This window comes from Armigeres subalbatus, chromosome 2, assembly GCF_024139115.2.
Source record: "Armigeres subalbatus isolate Guangzhou_Male chromosome 2, GZ_Asu_2, whole genome shotgun sequence".
Taxonomy (NCBI): domain Eukaryota; kingdom Metazoa; phylum Arthropoda; class Insecta; order Diptera; family Culicidae; genus Armigeres; species Armigeres subalbatus.
Genome location: NC_085140.1, coordinates 346,215,668 through 346,241,690, shown reverse-complemented (window position 1 = coordinate 346,241,690; position 26,023 = coordinate 346,215,668). Strand labels below are relative to the sequence as shown.

The following is a 26,023-nucleotide window of genomic DNA, read 5'->3' as shown; positions in this document are numbered from 1 at the left end:
ATGAACTTTTTTTGACAGTTCAGTAGTACTTTCCACTGACTCCGACAAGGTTCGAGTTCGTGATTGGTTGGCTGCCCTCGAGTCCAACGCGAAGTACTACTAATCAGTCATCAGTTTGAGGTTAGATACAGACGCTGCAGAACCTAATTGCTTGATAAAAAAATCTATATATAAAAATGTTGCTATGGCAACAGTGCTAAACCATGTTCTAAAGGTCGTTCATAGATTACGTATTGTTTGCAAAGATGACATAACTGGGTACCGAGGATTGTTCATAGTGTGCGAAACTGGAACCACTAAAAATCGATAGTTTCATATTGATTGTTGATGATATGACATCAAACTGTGTACTTATTTTGTTATCGGAAACCAATATCAAAATTAGTTTTCGATTTGCTCTCATCGGCGTGCGGCGTGGCGCGGCGGCGCACACCCCTATTCTCATAGTCTAACACTGAGCCACCTCTGCACAGCAAGAAGAACTGTCACAACTATCTTTTAAGCTTTATTCGTCACACGTATCACTTAAGCATTATTCGTATAACTACAAAACACTGTCACGCATGCAAAGAAAATCATTCACATTTTAACCTTTCCGTCCCCAACGTCTGTTTTTAAGGGCTTTCAAAAATCTAAACTGCTGTAAAAATCGCATTTCTTGACCGATTCATTCGCAACAAGTTGCATTCCATCCGGATGGATCCCAAATCCCCACAGCACGGTTCCAGAATTATTCTAGATTCCGTTGGGGTCAGTTGTCCCCGGAATAAGTGGACATTTACAATTTTAAGTCAAAACAGGTCGTGCGACACGTCAAACTTCATGATTTTACAAAGCAATGATGGGAATGATATTTTTGGGGTTCCTGGCCCACTCGGACTCAATCTGGCCACATCGGTGACAATCCGGGGGCCTACGGAATGGCCATTTTCTAAATTGATTCAAAATAGATCGTGCGACACCTCAAACTTCTTGATTTTACAAAACAATGATGGGAATGATATTTTTAGGGTTCTTGGCCCACTCAGATCCAATCCGTCGGATTCAATCCGGCCACATCGGTCACAATCCGGAAACCAACGGAATGGCCATATTCAAAATTGATTCAAAATAGGTCGTGCGACACCTCAAACTTCTTGATTTCACAAAGCAGTGATGAGAATGATATTTTTAGGGTTCTTGGCCCACTCGGATCCATTCGGGCCACAACCCGGAGGACCTACGGAATGGCCAATTTTCTAAATTGTTTCAAAAAGGTCGTGCGACACCTCAAATTTCATGATTTTCCAAGCAATGATGGAAATGATATTTTTAGGTTCCTGACCCTTCTTCTTCTTATTGGCATTACATCCCCACACTGGGGTAGAGCCGCCTCGCAGCTTAGTGTTCATTAAGCACTTCCACAGTTATTAACTATGAGGTTTCTAAGCCAGGTTACCATTTTTGCATTCGTATATCATGAGGCTATGATGATACTTTTATGCCCAGGGAAGTCGAGACAATTTCCAATCCGAAAATTGCCTAGACCGGCACCGGGAATCGAATCCAGCCACCCTCAGCATGGTCTTGCTTTGTAGCCGCGCGCCTTACCGCACGGCTAAGGAGGGCCCGCGGTTCCTGACCCACTCGGATTCAATCCGGCCACATCGGTCACAATCCGGGGACCAACGGAATGGCCATTTTCAAAATTGATTCAAAATAGTCGTACGACACTACAAACTTCATGATTTTACAAAGCAATGATGGGAATGATATGTTTAGGGTTCCTGGCCCACTCGGATCTATCCCGGTCACAATTCGGAGGACCTACGGAATGGCCAATTTCTAAATCGATTCAAAATAGGTCGTGTGACACTTCAAACTTAATGATTTCACAAATCAATTATGAGAATGATATTTTTAGAGTTCCTGGTCCACTCGGATTCAATCTGGCCAAATCGTTCACAATCCGGGGACCCACGGAATGGCCATTTTCTGAATTGATTCAAAATAGGTCGTTCCAGTCTTCAAACTTCATGGTCTTACAAAGCAATGATGGGAACGATACAAGGGCTTAGCCAGAGTGGGCAGGTTGGGGCAAAACAACTCGAAAAGTTTCAGGCGCAAGAATTCTCCCTGAAGTCCTTCTAGAAGCTCCCTGGGAACTTCTAAATTCCTCCGGAAAGTAATCCACAAGTTCCTCTGAAAATCGTTCGAAAATCCTTCTCATGTAATTTTAATTTCTCCTTATCTAGAAACCCCTCACTAAATTAGTGGAAATTCATGAGGAAATTCCTTGAAGATTTATTTTCTTCTCCAATTTTTCCTTCTAGACATTTCTTTGGCTATTCTTCCAGAAAAATCTCCTGCATTTATATACATTCGGGAGTTCCTTCAAGAATACAAACGGAATTTCCTTCCAAAATTCCGCCAAAATTCTTCAGAAATTTATGACGGAAATCCTCTGATTTCGCTCCACAATTTCACTTGTAAGTCTATGAGAAATTCCTTCGGAAATTCCTCTAGGAACTTCTTCGGGAATTCCTCCAGGATTACTATTATTTATTAAGACTAAGGCTGAAGTGGCCTGTGCGGTATATAACAGTCTTCTCCATTCGGCTCGATCCATGGCTACACGTCGCCAAACACGCAGTCTACGGAGGGTCCGCAAGTCATCTTCAACCTTATCGATCCACTTTGCCCGCTGCGCACCTCACTTTCTTGTGCCCGTCAGACCGTTGTCGAGAATCATTTTCACCGGGTTATTGTTCGACATTCTGGCTACGTGCCCGGCCCACCGCAGTCGTCCGATTTTCGCGGTGTGAACGATGGATGGTTCTCCCAACAGCTGATGCAACTCGTGGTTCATTCGCCTCCTCCACGTACCGTCCGCCATCTGCAACCCACCATAGATGGTACGCAGCACTTTCCTTTCGAAAAATCCGAGTGCGCGTTGAAACTCCACAAGCATCGTCCAGGTCTCGTGTCCGTAGAGGACTACCGGTCTAATGAGCGTTTTGTAGATTGTCAGTTTGGTTCGGCGGCGAACTCTATTCGATCGGAGCCACTATGCGTCTCCGAATTTCTCTGCTGGTATCATTTTCGGCAATCACCAGTGAGCCCAAGTACACAAGTTCTTCTACCACCTCGATTTCGTCACCACCGATGCCAACTCGCGGTGGGTGGCTCACATTGTCTTCTCTTGAACCTCTTCCTATCATGTACTTCGTCTTCGACGTGTTGATGACTAGTCCGATCCGCTTGGCTTCCCTCTTCAGTCTGATGTAGGCTTCCTCCATCTTCTCAAAATTACGTGCCATAATATCTATGTCGTCGGCGAAGCCAAATAGCTGGACGGACTTATTGAAAATTGTCCCACTCCTCCAGAAACTCTTCCTTTAATTCCTCCAGGATAACTTTCAGGAGTTTTTCCGGTAATACCTCCATAGATTCAATAGTGAAATCCTCTAGGATTTCATTCTGGAATTCTTTCCGCGATTACTTCAGAATATCCTTCAAGAAATCATCTAAAAATTTAAATTTATCCAGGAATTCGTCCATATATTTCCTCGGAAATTCTTCCAGGTATTTTCCCGGGAATTGCTTCAGGTACTTCTCCAGGAATTCCTTCAGGAATTTCTCCCGAAATTTTTCCGCGGAATTGTCCTGGAATGCTTTCCGGACTTCACTAGAAATTCACTCCAGAATTTCATTCGGATATTAATTTGAGAGTTCCTCCAAGATATCTTTCAAGAGTTCTTCCAAGAATTTCTTCAGAACGATCTCCGGGAATTCATCCGGTAATTTCTTCAGCATTTCATCTGGGAATTTCTGCAATAATTTCTCCTGGTATTTTTCCGGGAATTCCTTCAGATATTTATCCAGAAATTCCTTCATGAACTTCTCCAAGAATTAGTTCAGGACTTCCTTGTGAGAATTCTTCCGGAAGTGCTTGTGGGACCTCCTCCAGGAGTTTTTCAAAGAGTTCCTCCGGAAATCCCTCCAAGAACTTCACAGGGAAATCCAGGAGGACATATGGCAGGAATTTCACGGGAAATGGGATTTCGGAAGTTCCTCTAGAAATTCAACTCCGGGTATTCCAACGACTGTTCCTCTGAAAATTTACCCGGGAGTTCCAGCAGTAGCTCCTCCGGGAATTCATTCAGGCTTTTTTTTAGAATTTATCTACAAAATCCTCCAGAAGTTCCTCGGAGAATTTCTCTGGGAGTTGCTTACGGAAGTTCATTTGGGAGTTCATCCAAGAGTTTTTACGAGAGTTACTCTAGAAATTCTTCCTGTAGTTCTTTAGGAAATTCCTCCAGAAGTTCCGTAGAAACTTCCGGAGGAATGCTCATAGAAACTGCCGTTGGATCTTCCGGAGGAATTCTCGTAGTAACTGCCGAAAGAGCTCCCGTAAGAGCTCCCGGAGGAATTTCAGGAGGAACTCCTAGCAGAATTCCTAGAGGGACTCCCAGAGAAACTATTGGAAAAACTTTGGGAGGAATTTCCAGCTAAATTTCTGAAGAAGGACTAAATGATTTCCTGAAAAAGCCTGCATGTTTTCCTGGAAGAGCTACTGGTGGAACTCCCGGATGAATTCTTGAAATTACTTCCGGAAGAATTTCTGAAAAAACTCTCGGGATAATTTTTAAATGAACCCCCGGAGGAACTGCCAGTGAAACTACCAGAAGAAAATATTCTTGGATAATTTATCTTATATACAAATCTCGTCTAGCTGAAACCTTTCTAGGGGTATGTAGCTGAGCTGGATCATCATCATCATCGGAGGACCTCCCGGAGATTACCTTCAGGAGCTCACAGAGAAATTCTCGGTGGAGCTTCTGGAGGATTTTCTATATAAATTCCTGGAGAAGCCTAAATGAATTCCAGAAAGAAAGCTTGAATGAATTCCCGGAGGAAATTCTGGAGAAATTCAGGAGAAAAACCCCGTAGGATCTGCCGATAGAACTATCGGAATAATTCTCGGGAAAATCTTGCAGGAACTCTTTGAGGAACTGCCGGTGGAATTCCCGGAGGAACCCCAGGAGGAATTTTCAGAAAAATTTCTGGAGGATGTCCCAGTAGAAATCTTGAAATTTCCACCGGAATTCTTTCAGGATTTCTTTGGGAATTAATCTAGAAATTACTCTGAAAATTCCCTTGTTGAATTCATTTACGGTATAATTTCTGTATTAATTTTCGGTGGAATTCCTGGGTCCCTGGATTGTGACCGATGTGGCCGGAATGGATTCGAGTGCGATAGGAACCCTAAAAGTATCATTCTCATCATTGCTTTGTGAAATCATGAAGTTTGAGGTGTCGCACGACCTATCTTGAATCAATTTAGAAAATGGCCATTCCGTAGGTCCTCCGGATTGTGGATTCGAGTGGGCCAGGAACCCTAAAAATATCATTAGCTTCATTGCTTTGTGAAATCATGAAGTTTGAGGTGTCGCACGACCTATTTTGAATCAATTTGAAAAATGGCATTTCCGTTGGTCCCCGGATTGGGACTGATGTGGCCGGATTGAACTCGAGTGGTCCAAGAGCCCTGGAAGTATCATTTCCATCATTGCTTTGTAAAATCATGAAGTTTGGGGTGCCGCACGACCTATTTTGAATCAATTTAGAAAATGGCCATTCCGTAGGTCCTCCGGAATGTGGCCGGAATGGATCCGAGAGGGCCAGGAATTCTAAAAATATCATTCTCATCATTGCTTTGTAAAATCATGAAGTTTGAAATGTCGCACGACCTATTTTGAATCAATTTAGAAAATGGCCACTCCGTAGGTCCCCGGATTGGGACCGATGTTGCCGAATTGAATCCGAGTGGCTCAGGAATCCTAAAAATATCATTCCCATCATTGTTTTGTGAAAGCATGAAGTTTGAGGTGTCGAACGACCTATTTTGAATCAATTTAGAAAATGGCCATTCCGTAGGTCCCCGGACTGTGTCCGATGTGGCCAGATTGAGTCCCAGTGGGCAAGGAATCCCAAAAATATCATTTGCATCATTGCTTTGTGAAATCATGAAGTTTGAGGTGTCGCACGACCTGTTTTGACTTAAAATTGTAAATGGCCACTTATTCCGGGGACAACTGACCCCAACGGAATCTGGAATAATTCTGGAACCGTACTGTGCATAGCCTCGAAACTAGTACAAATCAAAAATTGTGATCCATCCGGATGGAATGCAACTTGTTGCGAAAGAATCGGTCAAGAAATGCGATTTTTACAGCAGTTCAGATTTTTGAAAGCCCTTGAAAACAGACGTTGGGGACGGAAAGGTTGCAAACGGAAAAACTAAATCATGGCACCGGCCAAATGAATAAATTCAGCAAAACCTGATGTATATCAGGTGCACTGTACAATACTTTAGAAACGCAGATGTTCATTCAGACCATCGAACTGTTGAATCTCATACAAGGAGCTCACCAATTACGCCATCGAAGGAAAATTCGGGAGTCCAAATATCGTTTGTCGGCCACAGTTTTAACAGAATCGGAATCAAACCCCTACGATCGAGTGCTGGAAACTTTTGTGAAAACAACAATATAGACAACATATCATAGACAACCCCCGAGCCACGTGTTTGATGATGGTGATTACTAGAGCTATTAATGCTTCTCTTCGTGCCTTGGATTAAAAAATGTTTTGAAAATTATGAGGTGTTACTAAATTACAGTGATTAATATTATCTCACATTCCCTTTAGCAACACCATTTTAATTTCAGTTTCCAACCCATCAGTTTCCAATCGACCATTCCAAATAATACAAGCGCAGATTAAATTCTAGCGAATGTACAAAAAAGCAGGTTTAAAGCTCTTAATCCCGAATGAAAATGATGAACTTTGATCTCTCCCAATTAGAATGATGAAAAAGCACCATTTCAAACGCTGTCATAATTAACATTCGTTCCCTTATTACCCATGGTTGATTATTGGGACCGCATTTCTATGGAGTGAGCCAAATGTGCCGTGAACGGGAATCAAAATTGACCGCACTCTGTAAATGCTGTGTTCTAATGTTTGCGCTCTCCGTCAGGATAATTAAATACCCAAATTGCGCGTTACATTCATTACGGGTTGAAGTTGGTATCATCAGTAGCAAATCGTGTAAATCACTAAACAATGGCCTCTTCGAGTGGTGATGGTGGTGGCATTTGTGGTCTATTCAAACAATGGCGACGCTGACTAATGTTTGTTTTATCAATAATGAAACTAGATCATCATGGATGGGCTGGAAGCTGGACGGTCATGTTGATGAAATCGCATAATTTCAGTCTACGGCATGGTTCGAGTGTCAGAGTAACACGATACCTGCAATGAATGTCACCTATGCGTCACTATTTGCAGCAGAAGCTGCCATAATAGTAGCGCGATGTAGGTGGGCAAGTGACCCGCATCCTGACTAGAACCGCTATTTGGGTGGCAACTCATGGGCAACATTAGAGTGAAAGCGGCGCGCGATGAGAACGGATGACGAATCGAGCGAGAACCACCGCAGAGGAATCAATTTTATTGTAGCATCATTCCTGGTTTTGGTGGATCTGCGTTTTATTGCTTTAGCATCCACGTCTGATAGCACTGAGTTGCAAACTAATTTAAGACCACCAAAATCTGAACTTTATATTGCTGTAATATGATGCGATACATGGGTCTAATGAAGGAGGAATAACTGTTTAGTGTTTAGTTTTGTTTATGATTACAATGGGACTAATCTGGGTTATCGCTTCATCAAAATAATTACGCTACGGTATCGCAACTACTTTGTCCGTATCTGACGCAAGGTAATTCTCCCAGCTACTTTCTATACATGTTGTCACTGAATCATATTTGTAATTGTTTGCATTGCTCGTAAATTATTTCGAAGTGGATACATTGTTGCTTCATATTGCTATTCTTTCATATGTTCCTTTGTATTCCTCATCCCTACCTCACAGATTACTCATCACAGATCTAGCACTGCGTTTCTTAGAACCACAAATTGCAAACAAAGCCAAAGCAAGTCAAACTATACACTTTTCCTAAAAGCTTGCTGGTGAAACTTTCTCACCATCAACGGATGGTTTTTTACGAACCACAAGATCTCACCGCAGAGAAAAAGCTTCCTACAAAGACGCCTCCACTCGAAGGGATGAGCATTACCGGTGTCTAAAACTGTGGCAATATTGCTCGTTGTGAAAAAAGTTCTCCTTTATAACAAAGTCACGCTGTAAATGAGACGGAAAGGGGCACTGACTTAAGGCTAACTAAGTGCGTACTAACTGGAAAGATGTTTGGGTTCAGGATTAAAGAGAGTTCATCCTACCGTTAGCCTTCCTGGAAACATCACTTATATCATGGTGCGGTAGTCGTCGGCGGAAAGTTCCCCGTCATCGACCGAATTTCGCGCGCGTACAAACTTGAGTTATTATCATTAGTTCAGGAGACCCATCTTTTCCTCCTTCTGGCTGTGACCGCGTCGTCGGGATGTTCATTACGCGTGAGCTACTTTATATGCATGGAAAACGTGGTTTCATTTCTCAAAGGATCGCAAAAACAGAAGCGTTATTGGCTCGAAATTTAACGGTACGAGTTCGTCGTAATTGACAACCGAAAGATTGTTATGCGAAAAGCGTAGCGGTTTTTTGTCATTGTACCTTCTGCCACAAATTGAGGCAATAACTCACGACATTTGTCTCATTTTTATCGTTAATTAATTTTGGAAGAAGCAAAGTTGCCATGAAGCCATCACAAAATTGTAGCACCTAATGTAATTTAAATTATACTCTTTTGTGGCACATCTATAGCACATGGTTCTTTGCAATTGAACGTCAGCTGTATTCGTGATAGTATGGTTGCCTCAAATAAATTTTGGTACTAAACACCGCTGTCTCTGCGATTGGAATTGGCATCCTTAGAATAACCGTTATATTTTTCTCTGAAGGCATCTTTCATTTGAACCGAAGGTCGATTCATGTAGAAAAATTAAAGTCTTATCACGTTTTGGCAATTCAAGCGGCGACAGCTGTTATTTAGTTAATAGAAGCAAAAGTTGATCTTCTTTTTTATTCTAATAGTAGACTACCTAGGTGGAATTTTGTCGATTTGTGGCTGATTATTCCAAACCGATTCCACCACAGTTTACGCTTTTTTGCATTCATGTGTTCGCCGTGCCCAGAGATAATGACAAAACAGCAATACCAAATATTTTCTCTTGCAAATAAGGGATTGAACCCTCTGCACTACAAGAGATGCACCAATTGGAAGAAATCGTGATACATATTACATTCAAGTTTTATCCACCAGCTCGAGCACGCATTCAGCTGGATTGGGCAAGCTTAGATTTGGTTTCATTCCTCTACCCGACAACAGTGGCACTGACTGCAGACCTTCGAGAGCTTACGCAATGTTTCTATGCTGTTGTTTTGTCTATAGACAATTGCGTTTTTGAGTTGGCACGATTTCTACTGTTTTGCAAAACAGGGGTTATTTTTTCAGATGTTCACCATCACACTCAATTTGAATAACGTTTTATGAGCTCAAAATGTGTTTGCCGAAGAAACAGTGAAGTTTATTTTTATATCAAAAAGCGAAAAATGCGTACGTCGAATGAGATGTGATGTAATGCTTGTTAAGGCATAAGAGCCTGATAATGCACATACGTCATGTCCAGGATATCGCAAATTTTGAGAGTTTCAATATATTCAATAAGTAAATTTTATCAATGTTATACACGACAGAGTTTTAGCACAAATTCCAGATATTGGGTCGTGCATTTGGCGAACTCAACGCAAACTGCAATAATTCCGCAATCAGTTGAGTAGATGGCGGTAGTGAGTCAACGTACATCAGTTCAAAAGTTTACACAATATTTTCAATAAAATTTGTTCTTTCTTTCTGTTATCTGTGGTTTTAGGCTCAATTTTTCAAATTCAAATTCTACCTGCCCGAAGAACGCATAGAAAATGAAGCAAAAAACTTAACGTAACCGTAACGTTGGTTAAACACTTTTACGTGATGTAAGATCTACCACATTGTGTGCTTCTTCTTCTTCTTCTTGGCATTACATCCCCACACTGGGACAGAGCTGCCTCGCAGCTTAGTATTCTCTAAGCACTTCCTCAGTTATTAACTGCGAGGTTTCTAAGCCAGGTTACCATTTTTGCATTCGTATATCATGAGGCTAGCACGATGATACTTTTATGCCCAGGGAAGTCGAGACAATTTCCAATCCGAAAATTGCCTAGACCGGCACCGGGAATCGAACCCAGCCACCCTCAGCATGGTCTTGCTTTGTAGTCTTGCTTAGCGTCTTACCGCACGGCTAAGGAGGGCCCCACATTGTGTGCTATTTCTTACTATTATTGTCAGTACTCTTCGAGTGATGGTCAGAAAAGCACGACTATAATTTGCTTTAAGATGACCCACCTATTCCACCTTGTAGATGGAGGCAATGGAGTAAAATATAAAAATACTATTCATTTGATCTCGCTGGTTTCGAGTGCCAAGTGTATTCTTAATCTTAAGTGTGCAGCATTTGTGAAATATCTGTAAACAGATGTTTTATATAGGAACCCGGATTGTCCCTCCAATGGTGATGATGGCTTTATCGCTCATAAAAAAATGTATCGAGAAAAGTTCAGAGAGGTCAAAACAGCACAACAGCACTAGGCCTTTAACGGAGCCTGTGGGGTACCTGGGCACCCTCCACAGTAATTGTCCCTTACCGCGTCATGCTGGGCTCTGGCGTGGTGGACCTCTTTTCCCGAGCAACTCGTGGGACCAAAATGGAAAACCAAGTCAATTCTTCAATTAGTGGTAGTAGTGTAGGCGACAACCACTTCGCAAGAGGTGGGTTGTTCAGGTCTCCGCCTAGGAGGCCAGAGGCAATAGTCGGCAGCTCAGTGCGCAGCGCCAGCGTGGGTCACTCAACCTTCCTCTCGGCTAGAAAAACGCCGGTAGGGGTTATTGACGGCCCATGGCTTGTGGAGGCGATGAACCGCAAACGCGATGGGCTTTCGGCCTTCGAGGTGGCGACGGAACAGCTGGACGCCATCATCGACTTTGCGTCATCGAAGCATAATATCAGCAAGGACCTCAAGAGGAGCTTGCAGAAACTTCGAAAGTCGATGCTGGACGCCAAGCTGGAGAGGGCGGTCAGGACGGCCAAGTGTAAACCCGTGAAATCCGTGGAGTCGAGGTCTACCCAGACTGAGACCCAAGGATTCGCGGACTCGGGCAAGGTCGAATCGACCGAAGGCGTGCCAGCGAAGACGGTGGTGCCAAAGTCTACCCAGACTGAGGCTCAAGTATTTGCGGGTACGTCGGGGTGACTGTTCCAACGGAGCAGACACAAAAACGGGGGAGATAGTCTCCAGGAGATGAGCTCCCTGGGGGCCACTCCAAAACGCGGAGGGTTACTACCCCGAACAAGGGTAGTGGGGCTGGGAAGCTGAACCCCGGCCAGGTACCTCCAAAACCGGGGGAGGAAGGACCTGGAAAGGTCCGTCCACTCAGGAAAGACGGTGGTAAGGGGTTACGGCAGGCTGAAAGTTCTCAGCCGCACCAGACCAGGGAAATGGGGGGGGATGACGCCTCCTGGACCTTGGAGGCTAAGTACTCGGACGTTTTGAAGGCGATGAGGAGTGACGTCAAGCTCGGTGAACTCGGCACCGACGTACGTCGAATAAGACGTACTCGGATGGGCGAGATGAACCTCGAGCTGAAGCGGGGCGTCTCGCAAAAGGGCGCCGCCTACAAGAAGTTGGCGGAGGAAGTCCTGGGCGAGACGGTCAAGGTGAGGGCACTCACGACGGAGGTGAATCTAAGGGTTAAAGACCTGGACGAGATCACCGAAGTCGAAGAGCTCGTCACGGCACTGCGGCGACAGTGTGAAGTGGAGACGCCCACCGCAGCCGTTCGGCTACGGAAAGGTCCGGCAGGGACGCATGTAGCATTGGTTCGGCTATCTGCAGCGGACGCCTCCAAGGTAGTCAAGTTAGGGAGCGTCAAAGTGGGATGGTCGGTATGCCCTGTGCGCATATACGAACAACCCGAAGTTTGCTTCAAGTGCCTGGAACCGGGGCACAAGCAATGGGACTGCAAAGGCCCTGACAGAAGCAATCTCTGCCGACGCTGCGGATTGGAGGACATAAGGCACAATTTAAATTCATAATTACAAACAACTTTAGCAAAAAAAATATTTTTTAATGTTTTTATTGTACATACTAGCTTTATGTACCCGGCCTTGCTCAGGTTGCCAGTTTAATTCGCAGTTTTTTCACCATCGGAATTGGAATAGGTCAAAAGGATAATTGTGTTTTCTTATTGATATTTCATCATTTGATTAAAAGAAGGTAGATTACATTTGAAAACATTGACTGATTTTGAAAATGGGATCAAACCCAAAATCGCTTTTATTCCGGGCAAACGTCTATTTCTAAAGAAGGAAAAACATACACCGATGCCTTATTCCGGAAAAACGTCTATTTTTAAAGAAATGATCACATTTACCGTCCAGAAGGAAACACTTTAATCATTGCTTTTCTCTGGGCAAACCATGATTTCGATGAAGTGTTGAGTTGATCGATCCCTGTCATCTTCGCCTTCTTAAGAAAAAGAATGTTTGTTCCAAATTTGGTTGAAATCGGGCAAGAAATTTGCAGAAGTTATGCTGGAACATTGGATCATTGCATACCTTGCTTTTATTTATTAATCTTGAATCATTATCATATAATTATCATACCTTTTAAAATTTGGAATAAAGGTTACTCGATTATGGATCACTATGCAATTTGATCATTCATAATCATCAATCATTAATCATATCGATCGTTAATCATTAACCATACACATAGTGTGTCAACATTTAATCACGATCGGTAATCGTTAATCATAATCCAACGGTTTTTTCATCTATTATTCATAATCGTTAATTATTGTCAAAAATGAATTTAATCATTAATCATTATCAGTCATCATTTTCAAAAAATTATAATTCATTAATCATAATCTTTAATCATAGAGTTGAATGATTTAATCATTTAATCTGCTTAGAATTGGTCCTGGGGTCAGGAGTTACACTGAATTGCCCGTTTTCTAAAGACAACCGCTTTCCCTTTACCCTTCCTCTTTTCTCAACGGCCATTTCACCCCTTTGTTATCTTCTCCTAGGGATAGAAAATGTGTGTACCAAATTTGGTTGAAATCGGTACAGGGGTTCAGAAGTTACACTAAATTGCCCGTTTTCTGAACAATACCCTCCTTCAGACCCCTACCCCCTTATCCAAATTTCCCTCCCGTACGATCGGCTCCTCATAGTGAATATGTGTACAAAATTTGATTGAAATCGGTCCTGGGGTTGGGAGTTACACTGAGTTGCTCGTTTTCCAAAGACAACACCTCCCCTATACCCTCCCCTTTTTCCAATGACCATCCCATCCCTTTGTTATCTTTTCCTTATGATGTAGAATGTGTGTACCAAATTTGGTTGAAATCAGTCCAGGGGTTCATGATTTACTTTGAATTGCCCGTTTTCTAAACAAAACCCTCCCTCCAGACCCCTCCCCTTTCCCAAATCCCTCCCATATGATTACCTCCTCGTAGTGAATATGTGTACAAAATTTGGTTGAAATCGGTCCTGGGAGTTGAAAGTTACACAGAATTGTTCGTTTTCTGAACAAAACCCTCCCACCACCCTCCCCTTTTCTACATGACCATCCCACCCCTTTGTTAACTTCCTCTGAGGATAGAGAATGTCTGTACCAAATTTGGTTGAAATCGGTCCTGGGAGTTGAAAGTTACACAGAATTGTTCGTTTTCTGAACAAAACCCTCCCACCACCCCTCCCCTTTTCTACATGACCATCCCACCCTTTGTTAACTTCCTCTGAGGATAGAGAATGTCTGTACCAACTTTGGTTGAAATCGGTCCTGGGCGTTGAAAGTTACACAGCATTGTTCGTTTTCTGAACAAAACCCCTCCCACCATACCCTCCCCCTTTTCTACATGACCATCCCACCCTTTGTTAACTTCCTCTGAGGATAGAGAATGTCTGTACCAAATTTGGTTGAAATCGGTCCTGGGAGTTGAAAGTTACACAGAATTGTTCGTTTTCTGAACAAAAGCCCGCTCACGACCCCTGCCCCTTTTCTACATGACCATCCCACCCCTTTGTTAACTTCCTCTGAGGATAGAGAATGTCTGTACCAAATTTGGTTGAAATCGGTCCTGGGAGTTGAAAGTTACACAGAATTGTTCGTTTTCTGAACAAAACACCACCCTCCCCCTTTTCTACATGACCATCCCACCCCTTTGTTAACTTCCTCTGAGGATAGAGAATGTCTGTACCAAATTTGGTTGAAATCGGTCCTGGGAGTTGAAAGTTACACAGAATTGTTCGTTTTCTGAACAAAACCCTCCCACCACCCTCCCCTTTTCTACATGACCATCCCACCCCTTTGTTAACTTCCTCTGAGGATAGAGAATGTCTGTACCAAATTTGGTTGAAATCGGCCAAGTGGTTCAGAAGTAGTTAGCGAACATACATACATAGATTGGTTTTTATATATATAGAAGAAAGATTTCGTAATCAACTATAGCATTACGAAAAAAAAAAAACATGTATATGTATTTGTACTAGTCTACGTCGGTTGACGAAATAAATAAATAAATAAACAATGCTGCACGAACTCTCCCAATTGTTTGATTTGTTCCAGCAAAGCTGTGAACAGCAAGCACCCCATAGGGGGTTCGATGTGCCCGGCGTTTAAGCGTGCTGCAAAATCAAAATGCAGGTAACGCAGCTGGCTTGCTCGGCCTCGCCCGAGTGTTTGGTGTGCGCAGGTTTAGAGGAAACGGCGGAACACGTGTTGTTCGTGTGCTCACGTTTTCGCGCAATGCGTGACCACATGCTTGCCACATGTGGTCTGGACACTACCCCGGACAACCTAGTTCGGAGGATGTGTAAAGATGAAGTTGGCTGGAACGCCGTTTTATCGGCTATCGCCCCCAATCGTCTCGGAGCTACATAGAAGGTGGCGCGTGGACTAAAGAATGGCTAGTTCAGGCGCAAATAAGAGGTGGTCCAAGGGATCGGAGTCGGCTTCATGGGTCATACCGGTGGTCATGCTCTGTGGTTGAACTCGATCCTTTTACCGAACAAGTGGCCGCGCGAAGAACAACATGGTATCGTCGCTTTCGCGGCGTCGGTCAACCGGGCGGGTTCCGAGCCCGAGGACGGAAAGGGGTCCTCGTCAAGGCTGGGGCAGGCGTAGGCACCGCGTCGGCAAGTCCTTCTGTGTGCTGGCGAATAGGCCCTATCGCAGAAAGGTCAATTTGGGGTGCACGCGGCATCATCATTCTTGATACCAGTCGTGCAGAGGGAAGCAGGCGCGAAGTCGACCCTGCCCACCTTCCGAGGACATAGGGCGTGGTAAGGCCACCTGGAAAGCCGGCAACGCGCTGGCACGATACCATGGTGTTCTTCTAAAAAGCGAGTTACGATGTTCGGTGCTGCCAGGAAACCCAGATAACCTCGAGGGTGCGTTGTGCACTGGCCCCTTTGAAGCATTACTTTCTGGTTGTACCGAAGGGACTATGGGCTTGGCGGCAATGGAAACGGTTTTTTTTTTTTTTTTTTTTTACAAGGGAGAATGCATTTACACACTAACCCAGTACACGTGCATTGTAGTTGCCAAACTACCACACGGAAGTGTACTGGAGTGTCGGACTCGACCATACCGGTAATACCGACTAAACTCCCTTGGGCTCCACCATCGTTTCCCCCAGGAACTACCTCGCAGTACTACTTGGGGACGGCAGTACTAAGCGTACTCACTCATTATCGCTCACACAGGCACTCGTCCCACGCGAGACTGACTTGGGTGCTCGCACCCCATTCACTCCATTTGAGTCTTACTTGGATGCTCTCCCGGACGCTCCGCTGCCATGCCTCGAGGTGTCAATAGCGGTAACTGCCTGGGCCTACAGATATTGCGCTACGACACTCTGCCTCAGCACGAGCAGATCAATCACACCACTGCCGAAGCAGACCATACGCTACCCTGCCGAAGCAGGGACACTCCCCATGCACCACATGTGCACAACTGTAGGTGTGTGGGTACAACCTGCTGCTACCCTGCCGCCGAAGCAGCTTCTCCAAAGACCATTCGCTCCATGTGACCCTTTTCAGGTGCTCACTCTAACACTCCACTGCAATGCCTCGAGGTGTCGATGGGATACCTCGACTCCTGCCTCAGCATGTGCAGTCCATACTCAGACTTCTGCTGCGCTTTGAGGTGACAATAGCGGCGGAGACACGCTATGACACTCCTGCCTCAGCACAACCAGATCACTCACTCCCTGCCGAAGCAGCTCACGCGCTACCCTACCGAAGTAGGTACACTCCACAACTTATTCTAACACTCCACTGCCATGCCTCGAGGTGTCGATAGCGGTATGTGGGGACTAATCAACGATACTACGCTACGACACTCTTACCTTAGCATGTGCAGTCCATACTCAGACTTCTGCTGCGCTTCGAGGTGGCCATAGCGGCGGCGACTCGCTATGACACTCCTGCCTCAGCACAAACAGATCACTCACTCCCTGCCGAAGCAGCTCACGCACTACCCTACCGAAGTAGGGACACTCCACATGCCAGTTGGCACTCCTCCCTGGGCTTGTGCTTTTGAAGCGGCACACAGTCGCTTTGATAGAGTCTGCTTACGGGCACTTGTGGTTTTTTGGGAGGGATTTTAGCAGAGCCCACTGCTAAATCCCACCACGCCCTAGGCAGTTCTCCCTGGAAACGGTTTAGCGGGTCGGGAATGTAGTCCTGCCTCCCTCGGTGATCCCTAACCCCGCACTTCCTGGTTAACCCAGGATGTCTGTTGAGCAGATTCCCCCTCCATTGTTTAGGAAGAAAAAAAATCATATTATCAAGTTATGAATCTCATGATCTAATAAGACTGTAAGCATCATTATTTCTTTTCATCATCTTTTAGGAAGAATGTTTAAAGCAATTTTGCAAACTACATCATATTTACATTATTATTTGGGTCTTATTTACCATAACCGGTCAATAGTAAAACTAGACTAGACTAGGCGCTAAGTTACTTTGAACCGCTCTGATTGAAGCAGAGCTGGTCATATCCTATCTCACACTTTAATTTCTCGCGCTTAGAATCACAGGGGCGTAACTGTATTAATCGATTTATCTTCATCGGTTTTGTCTTTCATTAATAATTCAACTTATTTAAAAGTTACATGAGTGTTGCTTCTGGTGCAAACTGCAAGTATCCTTTATCGTCCCAAATCATAAAATCTAAGAAAAATGCAGAAATTCGCTGCATTGATTAAATGAAAACATCGGTGAAGAGAAATCAGTCAGAGATTTGTGTCTAGAAAGTCGATTATAAACCGTTCATTCCGATGTATATCCAATTACTTCTATAATATCAAAACTTAACATAAATAAATGCAATTAGAAAACGCTCCCTTCCACGTGATTTGTGGAAATCTTCAATCTGTATTCGTAGAAGACCCTTGATATTATATTGAGACTTCACTACTTACGAATCCAAATTTTTCAATATTCATGGAAAAATACGTGACAGAATACTATCGATGACGCGGCTTTGCCTACTCAAATCCTACTTGATCGTGCTTGAACAATAAGTTAGTTTTAAGTCTCAATATTTTGGCTATAACCTTCAGGATCATTTTCAATACAAAATAAATGGAGAGCATCCAACGGGTACTCTGCCCCAGTAGTAGAGGCAGACCTGAAAATATATGACGGTGAAGCCCTAATGAATTCATACGGTAAGCAACAGGATGAAAATCATTCTTGTCGGCTCATTGCACAAAATGAGCTGCGAGAAATTTAAGGACAAGCCTCTCAGAGTCCACTGATGGTAGTCAAGATAGAATCGCTGCCAATTTCCATGCATGCAAAAATATCACTGCATGTCAGAGTAACGAAGTAAAATCATGTTTTGAGCTACTTATTAGCTAAAAAACTGCAATATTTGCAGCACCGCACTCTAGATCAATTGCCGTGTGCTTGTTTTGTTTTCCTCAACAGCTGACCCAAAATTGTGTTCTAATGATTTCTCGCTTAACTTTTCAAAAGGACCTAAGTAACATTCTTTTCATGAATTAATTTGAGTAGTGCACTCAACAGAAAAACATGAAAGATTTCGATTGCAATACTCAAATTAATTCATGAAAAAATGTTACTTAGGTCCTTTAAAAAAGTTAAGCGAGATTTCTTACATTTCCTCGTTAAATTCTTCAACCTTTTGCATATACAAACCTTGCGGATACCAAAACGAATCGATTAGGGAAAAAAATTTGCAAATCGGTCACCTCGTTCGCGAGTTAAATCGTCAGGAAGGAAATCTCAACTCATTTTAAAATTTTTAAAAGTGCCAATTTATTTTTGTTTTATGGAAAACTAGTTGACCCGGCACACGTTGTTCTGCACAGTAGGCGAAAGGCTTTGTAAGCAGCACTGTCTGTGATCCCTTAACAGACTTACCCAACAAACATTGGAAGCTGAAAATATTGCTTATTTTGATAAAAATATGCCTCTTCAGCTAAAAAACTAGCTTATTCAGCCTAAATTATTTGTTGAATAACCTTGCTAGATCTTTCTACTTTGAGACGAATATTAATCTTTAATAAGAAATGTAAATAATGTTTGACAGATTGTACAAATATTGGCGAAGGATGACGCACATAAACATCATTTTAATTACACGTCGCTTGTCTTCAAAGTAATAGGGTCTTTATCGAGAAGAAAGCTAGGTCTAGAGGGTGAGACTTAGTCATCGTTTTTACGAATATTTTCGAGGTCAGATAACGAAACCGTTCAAATAAGTTCCTGTCCCTTACAATATGGGTTTCTTTTTCTTAGTGTCTCAAGTCTATTTTTTGTTCATTATAAATTATTGAAACAATGTCTCATTCTCACCTTCATTTGAACTATTTCCACCCCCAATGTCAGTAACGGTATCGCAATCATCATTGCTCAGCTGAGTTGCCCCTTAAGAAGGTCGGTTATTGCCAATGAGCTAGATTTTAATTTCGGACACCCTAGTACCCAGTCAACTCAAGATCGCATATGATGCCGTATAAGATGCTGAAATGGAGGCGATATAGGTACTTCCCCATACATTATGTACGTACATCGCCTCCACTTTAGCATCTTATGTTGCATCATATGTGATTTTGTGCTGACTGGGTAAAAGTGATCTGCGCCACCTTAGTAATGTGTAGTTCCTAGGGTTATTGTAACTATCTCACCTTTATCTGCCTGTGATTCTGTTCATAGCAATCGGGAAAGTCGCATGCAACGTGTCACAAAAACTAACCTGAAAGTAAAGAAACAAAAAATTGCTTAATATGTAATGTAATTATATAAAGAGATCAGCAATGACAAGTTGTCACTGAGAATCTATGACAAAAGGTCGAAGGACAAAAGGTCGAAATTACAAAATTTGTTCAAATTGAAAAGCCATAGTCTTGAGAACAATACAAAGCAAAACTATAATTTATGTTCCGTCATTGCAACGATTTGCATTGGGTGTGCCAATGGGCCACGTTTTCAACAATTTATAGAATGACAATTATTTGCATATTATTGAGCAACTCGGCCGTACGAAAAAGATTTTATAATTAATTAAATATTATTCGGCAACTCGACCGTACGAAATTTTTTGTTAAATATCTTGGCTTTGCATATGCACAGCACATGTATCGAAATGGACAAATTGATATGAAATTTGCGAAAAAGAATCCACGTGTCTTGGGGGACTCTAATCCTCAACCTCCTACTCTCTAGATAGTGGTGCTAACCCTTACAAAAACAAGACCACTGAAAGGTCACGTTTGCGGAAAAGCCATCAGCCATCCGAGTACCAACCTCCACCGCGGTTAGCTCTTTTCTGCAAATTGGATATCTTTCGTATGCTTGATTTGTCCAATGATCACATGTCACGCCTATCTAGAGAGCAGAGCATTAGTGATTAATCATAGATTTAATCATGATTAATGAATAATGGGTTATTTAATCATTATTCATTAATCATAATCATACAAAAAATACGATTCAATCATTAATCACTAATCGTTAATCATAGATTTTTGCATTTAATCATTAATCACGAATCATATTCATTATTGTTTTGAGTTTATTCATAATCAACAATTTTAATCATTGCATACATTGCTTTTATTCATTATTCTTTAATCATAATCATACAATTTTTATACCTTTAATAACATAATTTGGTAGAAAGGTTACTTGATTATTGATCACTATGCAAATCAATAAATTTGATTATTCATAATCATTAATCATTAATCATATCGATCGTTAATCATTAATCATACAGATATTGAGTCAACATTTAATCACGATCGGTAATCGTTAATCATACTTCAATCGTTTTATTCTTTAATCATAATCGTTAATCATTGTCAAAAATAATTTTAATCGTTAATCATAATCATTAATCATTGTCAAAAATGAATAAATCATTAATCATAATCTTTAATCATAGAGTTGAATGGTTTAATCATAAGAAATTTAATCATTCATTGGAAGCTTTATTCATTAACGCTCTGCTAGAGAGTAGGAGGTTGAGGGTTCGAGTCCCTCCAAGACACGTGGATTCTTTTTCGCTAAATTTTATATCAATTTGTCCAACATGTGCTGTGCATATGCACAGCCAAGATATTTAACAAAAAAAAAAGATTTTTATTGTTAGATATGTTGGCTGTAGGACAAATTGATATGAAATTTTCGAAAAATAATCCACGTGTCTTGGAGGGACTCGAACTTTCAACCCACTGTGCCTTTCTCTGTGTCTCAACCTCCTACTCTCTAAATAGGCGTGATAACCTCTACACAACAAAACCACCTTCCTTTAACAGACACGTATTTCAACCTCAACAGTAGGGCCGTCTTCAGTGTCTCATAGTTGACTCGACTAAGAGGATGAAATACGAATCTGTCAAAGGTCCAATGAAGTAATGGAATTAAATGGAATAGTACTCGTCTTATGACAAGAAAATATAATTCCACCAAAAGCCAAAAATATAATTCCACCAAAATTTAAGAATAAATGGAATATGCTTCTTCGACATTTTCGTTCTTGTTTGACTTACGATATTAGGTGATATAATATAGTTCCAAACGCACTAACAAAACATCGCAGGGCACTTGATTCAACCTTTGACAGTTAATATATGAGCTTGACTTTTTGGGGTGATGGTTCATTCATTTTGAAATGTTGCATTTTCAGCAAAACAGGTTGCTCAACCAAAAACAAGTCTTAAATGTTTCAAACATAAAAAAAATATTATTTCCACTTTATTAACAGAATTCAAATAACATCGGTTTACCATTCCGTGCCGATAGTTCGAACGAGCCAGACGTGTGTGCTGTGTCTCATCGCGGATTGTGTTCGGTAGTGAAAAGGCTATTGTGTGGTGCTCCTACCTACGGATCCAAGGCGATCGCTGTCGGCGAGTGAAGTAGCTGCTTCTGGCGACGCCAGTGAAGCAGGCTATTGTTACTGCTGCTACCTACAGCAGCAGGGGCAGATAAGTGGCAAAACTTTTATTGTTCTCCTTCTGTTTGATACAGAGTGGGACTGCTTAGAATTAATCGAATTAGTTTTTTTTTAGTTTTTTTTTCTAATTTGCAATTAGTTTTAAGTTATTAGAAGCAAAATTATCCTTCCACCTTGCGGGGTGAGAATGGAGGAGGAGACTGGAGAAGGCGATGTGCCTGCTAAAGATGGAGGGCGCACTCGATTGTACCATGCGGCTTCGCCTGGGCCTTGGGTTGTTTACTTTCGGCAGAAAGTAAAAAGCCTAGATTTTCTCGGCATTAAACGAGATTTGACGCGTCGTTTTCCGAAGCTTGATTTTAGCCAGATCAACAGGAACAAACTACGCATCACCGCACCTACATACCAGGTGGCGAATGAAATTGCTGGCGACAGGGCGTACAATGTTGAATATATGGTTTATGTCCCCTCGCGGGAGGGCGAAATTGGAGGTGTGATGAACGCGGCGAGCCTGACTTGCAAGGATGTACTTGCGGGAAAAAGGCCGCCTTAAGAATGCAATGGAGTCTACCGTGGATATTCTGGACTGCAAGGAATTGCATTCAGCAGCCACGGTAGATGGAAAGAAGGTATATTCCAAGTCAGGTTCGCTTCGGGTGACGTTCGCCGGTTCTGATGATCCCAAAATATGTTGATATTGAAAACATGCTATTTCCGGTGCGTCTTTTTGTGCCAAGGGTATTTAATTGTACCAATTGCAAACAACTTGGTCACACTGCCGAGTTTTGTGACAACAAACCACGTTGTGGCAAATGTTCTGAAAGGCATAGGGAGGAGTCCTGCCAGCAACAGGCAACAAAATGTGCTTATTGTGGTTTGAATCCTCCCCATGGTTTGCAGGAATGCCCGGTGTACAAAAAGCGCACCCAAAAAGTGAAGCGCTCGTTGGTACAGCGCTCCAAGCAGTCGTATGCGGAAATGGTTAAGTCGCAAGACACATCCGCCACAGCCACTGCATCGGCTGCTATTTCAGCCACCGTTCGTGTAAGTGATTATTATGATTCCATATCCAGCGACGAATTGGACTCTGACGCTGCCGTTATGGATGATCCTGCGGAGGTACACGTGCCCGAAAAGAGGAAGCAAACCGTCTTCCCGGGATCGCGCCGCAAGAGAACAAAAATCATCCATAAAAGCTTGGCAAAATCTGAAGGTAATGGGGGTTTATTTAAAATCCCGAAGCAACCTGTCCCTACTGCTTCTTTTGATCCTAGTTGCAGTAAGGCATTCCCGCCATTGCCAAAATCCGATGTTTCGAAGAAACATCCGGCTAGGAGAATCAATGAAAGAAAAAAAGTAATTCGCACTTCTAGTAAAAGTATTCCGTCCACGCGAGGATTGATCTCCTTTAAGGACCTTGTGGACCGTTTTTTGAATTTATTCAATATTCCGAATTCATTGAGGCCTATCATTGACCTTTTCATACCAACAGTGGAAAGTTATCTGAAGCAATTGACTGTTTCATGGCCCCTTCTTGCAGGAATTGTATCTTTCGATGGATAATACGGCCAATACCCAAGATACAATCACTGTGCTGCAGTGGAACTGTCATAGTCTGAAAAATAAATTAGACGTGTTCAAGTTTTTGATTCGCAATTCCGATTGCGATATATTTGCACTCTGTGAAACATGGCTTTCTTCCGAAGACGAAATCAACTTCCACGATTTTAATATTATTCGCCAAGATCGGAATGATCATTATGGTGGCGTTCTTTTGGGGAATCAAAAATGCTACTCCTTCTACAAAATTCCCATTCCGACTGTTAATGGCCTAGAGATCGTCGCTTGCCAAATAAATGTAAAGAATAAAGATCTTTGCATAGCTTCAGTGTACATTCCTCCAAATGCCTCTATTAATCGTCGACATTTTTGGAGCGCAGTCTCCCTCCTATCATCTCCAGTATTGATATTGGGTGATATGAACGCACATGGTATTGGTTGGGGCGAAACGTATGACGATTATAGAGCGCCTATTTTCTATGATTTGTGTGACGATTTCAATTTGAATATTTTGAACACTGGTGAAGTAACTCGAATAGGACCAAATGGTCAACAAAGCCGTATTGATCTGTCTTTATGTTCAAATTCACTATCATTAGATTGCACGTGGAAGGTAATTCAAGATCCCCATGGTAGTGACCATATGCCGATAGTCACCACAATTAAGAGTGGCTATCAACAATCTGAGCCAGTTAATGTTCCTTTCGATCTCACGAAGAACATTGACTGGCAAAAATTTGCATCGGCGGTAATAATTGGTATTGAATCAACTGATACTCTTCCACCTTTGGATGAATATCGATTCCTTACTGAGTTGATTCAAAAAAGCGCACTAGAAGCTCAGAAACGACGCGTTCCAAGTACATCTATCATCAGAAGACCAGCCACTCCTGGATGGGATGATGAATGTACTAAGTTGTATTCTGAGAAATCTGATGCCTTCAAGGCCTTCCGTAAACACGGAAGGTCCGAGCTTTTTGAAGAGTACTTGAGGCTCGAAAGACAACTCAAAAATCTTCTCAAGGCAAAAACATAGCTACTGGCGACGTTTTGTCGAGGGACTATCACGAGAAACCTCAATGACAACACTTTGGAAAACGGCTCGCAACATGCGGAACCGCATTTCCACCAATGAGAGTGAAGAATACTCCAATCGATGGATATTCAACTTCGCAAAAAAGGTCTGCCCAGATTCCGTACCAGCAGAACCGCTATTTCGAGAATCAGTCACTGATCCCGGTTCTTTGGGTGGACCATTCACAATGCTGGAACTTTCTATGTCTCTTCTTTCATCGAATAACTCTGCTCCGGGATGCGATAACATCAAATTCAATCTTCTTAAAACCTCCCAGATATCGCAAAAAGACGATTACTTGACCTGTACAACTGTTTCATGGAGTACAACATTGTGCCACCTGAATGGCGACAGGTCAAAGTAATAGCTATTCAAAAGCCTGGGAAACCAGCGTCTAATCACAATTCATACCGACCGATTGCCATGCTATCGTGCATGAGGAAATTATTGGAGAAAATGATCCTTTCAAGAGTCGACCATTGGGTCGAAGAAAATGCATTGCTTTCAAATACTCAGTTTGGATTTCGAAAAGGGAAAGGAACAAACGATTGTCTAGCGTTGCTTTCTTCAGATATACAACTGGCCTTTGCGCACAAGGAGCAATTGGCTTCAGTTTTCTTGGATATTAAGGGCGCTTTTGATTCAGTTTCCATAGAAGTACTGTCAGACAATCTGCACAGTAGTGGATTACCCGTTATTTTGAACAATTTCTTGTATAATTTGTTGTCAGAAAAACAAATGAACTTCACACTCGGCACTCTGACAACTTCCAGAAATAGCTACATGGGCCTTGCCCAAGGATCATGTTTAAGTCCCTTGCTTTATAATTTCTATACTAAAGATATTGACAATTGTTTGGAAGGACAATGCACGCTCAGACAACTTGCAGATGATGCCGTGGTCTCTCTAAGAGGTCCATGTGCAGCTGTCTTGCAAGGACCATTGCAAAGTACCCTAGATAATCTGACTGTTTGGGCCAGACATCTAGGGATCGAGTTTTCACCGCAAAAAACTCAGTTGGTTGTGTTTACTAGGAAGCGGTACCCAGCTCAACTGAAACTAAAACTGTTGAATGATGACATCAACCAATCTTTATCTTCTAAATACCTTGGGGTCGTGTTTGATTCTTAATGTACTTGGAAACTCCATTTTGAGTATTTGATACAAAAATGCCGGAAAAGGATCCATTTTCTACGTTCTATCTCCGGAACATGGTGGGGTGCTCACCCGGAAGACCTCATCAAACTCTATAGAACGACTATTCTTTCTGTTTTAGAGTACGGCTCTTTCTGCTTCCTCTCAGCAGCTGATTGCCACCTGATCAAATAGGAACGAAATATCGTTGTTTGCGTATTGCCCTTGGATGCATGCATTCGACGCATAACATGAGCCTGGAGGTGCTTGCTGGAGTCACTCCTTTAAAGCACCGTTACTGGAGCTCTCACTTAGAATACTCGTCAAATGTGGAACAAGTAACACACTTGTCTTAGATAACTTCGATAAAATGCTTGAACTGACTTGTCGTTCAAGATTCCTTAGAGTCTATCTCAACTACATTTCTTCAGATCTTTGTCTTCCGTGTTATAATCCACCTCGAGTTCACTTCACCAACGACAGTTCCTCAATTGAATACGATCTGTCCATGAAATACGCTATTCAAGGAATACCAGATCATCTTCGACAAATATCTATTCCCTCCCTTTTTTCAGAAAAATATGAACATGTCAATTTCAACAACAGATATTTCACTGATGGTTCTCGCATCAACGGATCCACTGGCTTCGGTGTCTTCAATGTAAATTCAACCACCTTCCGAAAACTTCAGGAACCGTGTTCGGTT

At 42.4% G+C, this 26,023-nt stretch overlaps 2 protein-coding genes across 3 annotated transcripts in view; one reads left to right on the top strand and one right to left on the bottom strand.

The window, feature by feature from the left end:
- Positions 1–26,023, top strand: part of LOC134212898 (trissin receptor) — a 529,260-nt gene that overhangs the window by 442,115 nt on the left and 61,122 nt on the right. The window lies entirely within an intron of this gene.
- Positions 1–26,023, bottom strand: part of LOC134212896 (uncharacterized) — a 197,754-nt gene that overhangs the window by 111,701 nt on the left and 60,030 nt on the right. The window contains exon 2 of one of the 2 annotated variants that reach the window (XM_062691197.1): positions 19,276–19,343. The exons of the other annotated variant lie outside the window; for it this stretch is intronic. The gene's annotated coding sequence lies outside the window, so the exon portion shown is untranslated. The remainder of the gene's footprint in view (positions 1–19,275; positions 19,344–26,023) is intronic. 2 annotated transcript variants of the gene reach the window in all.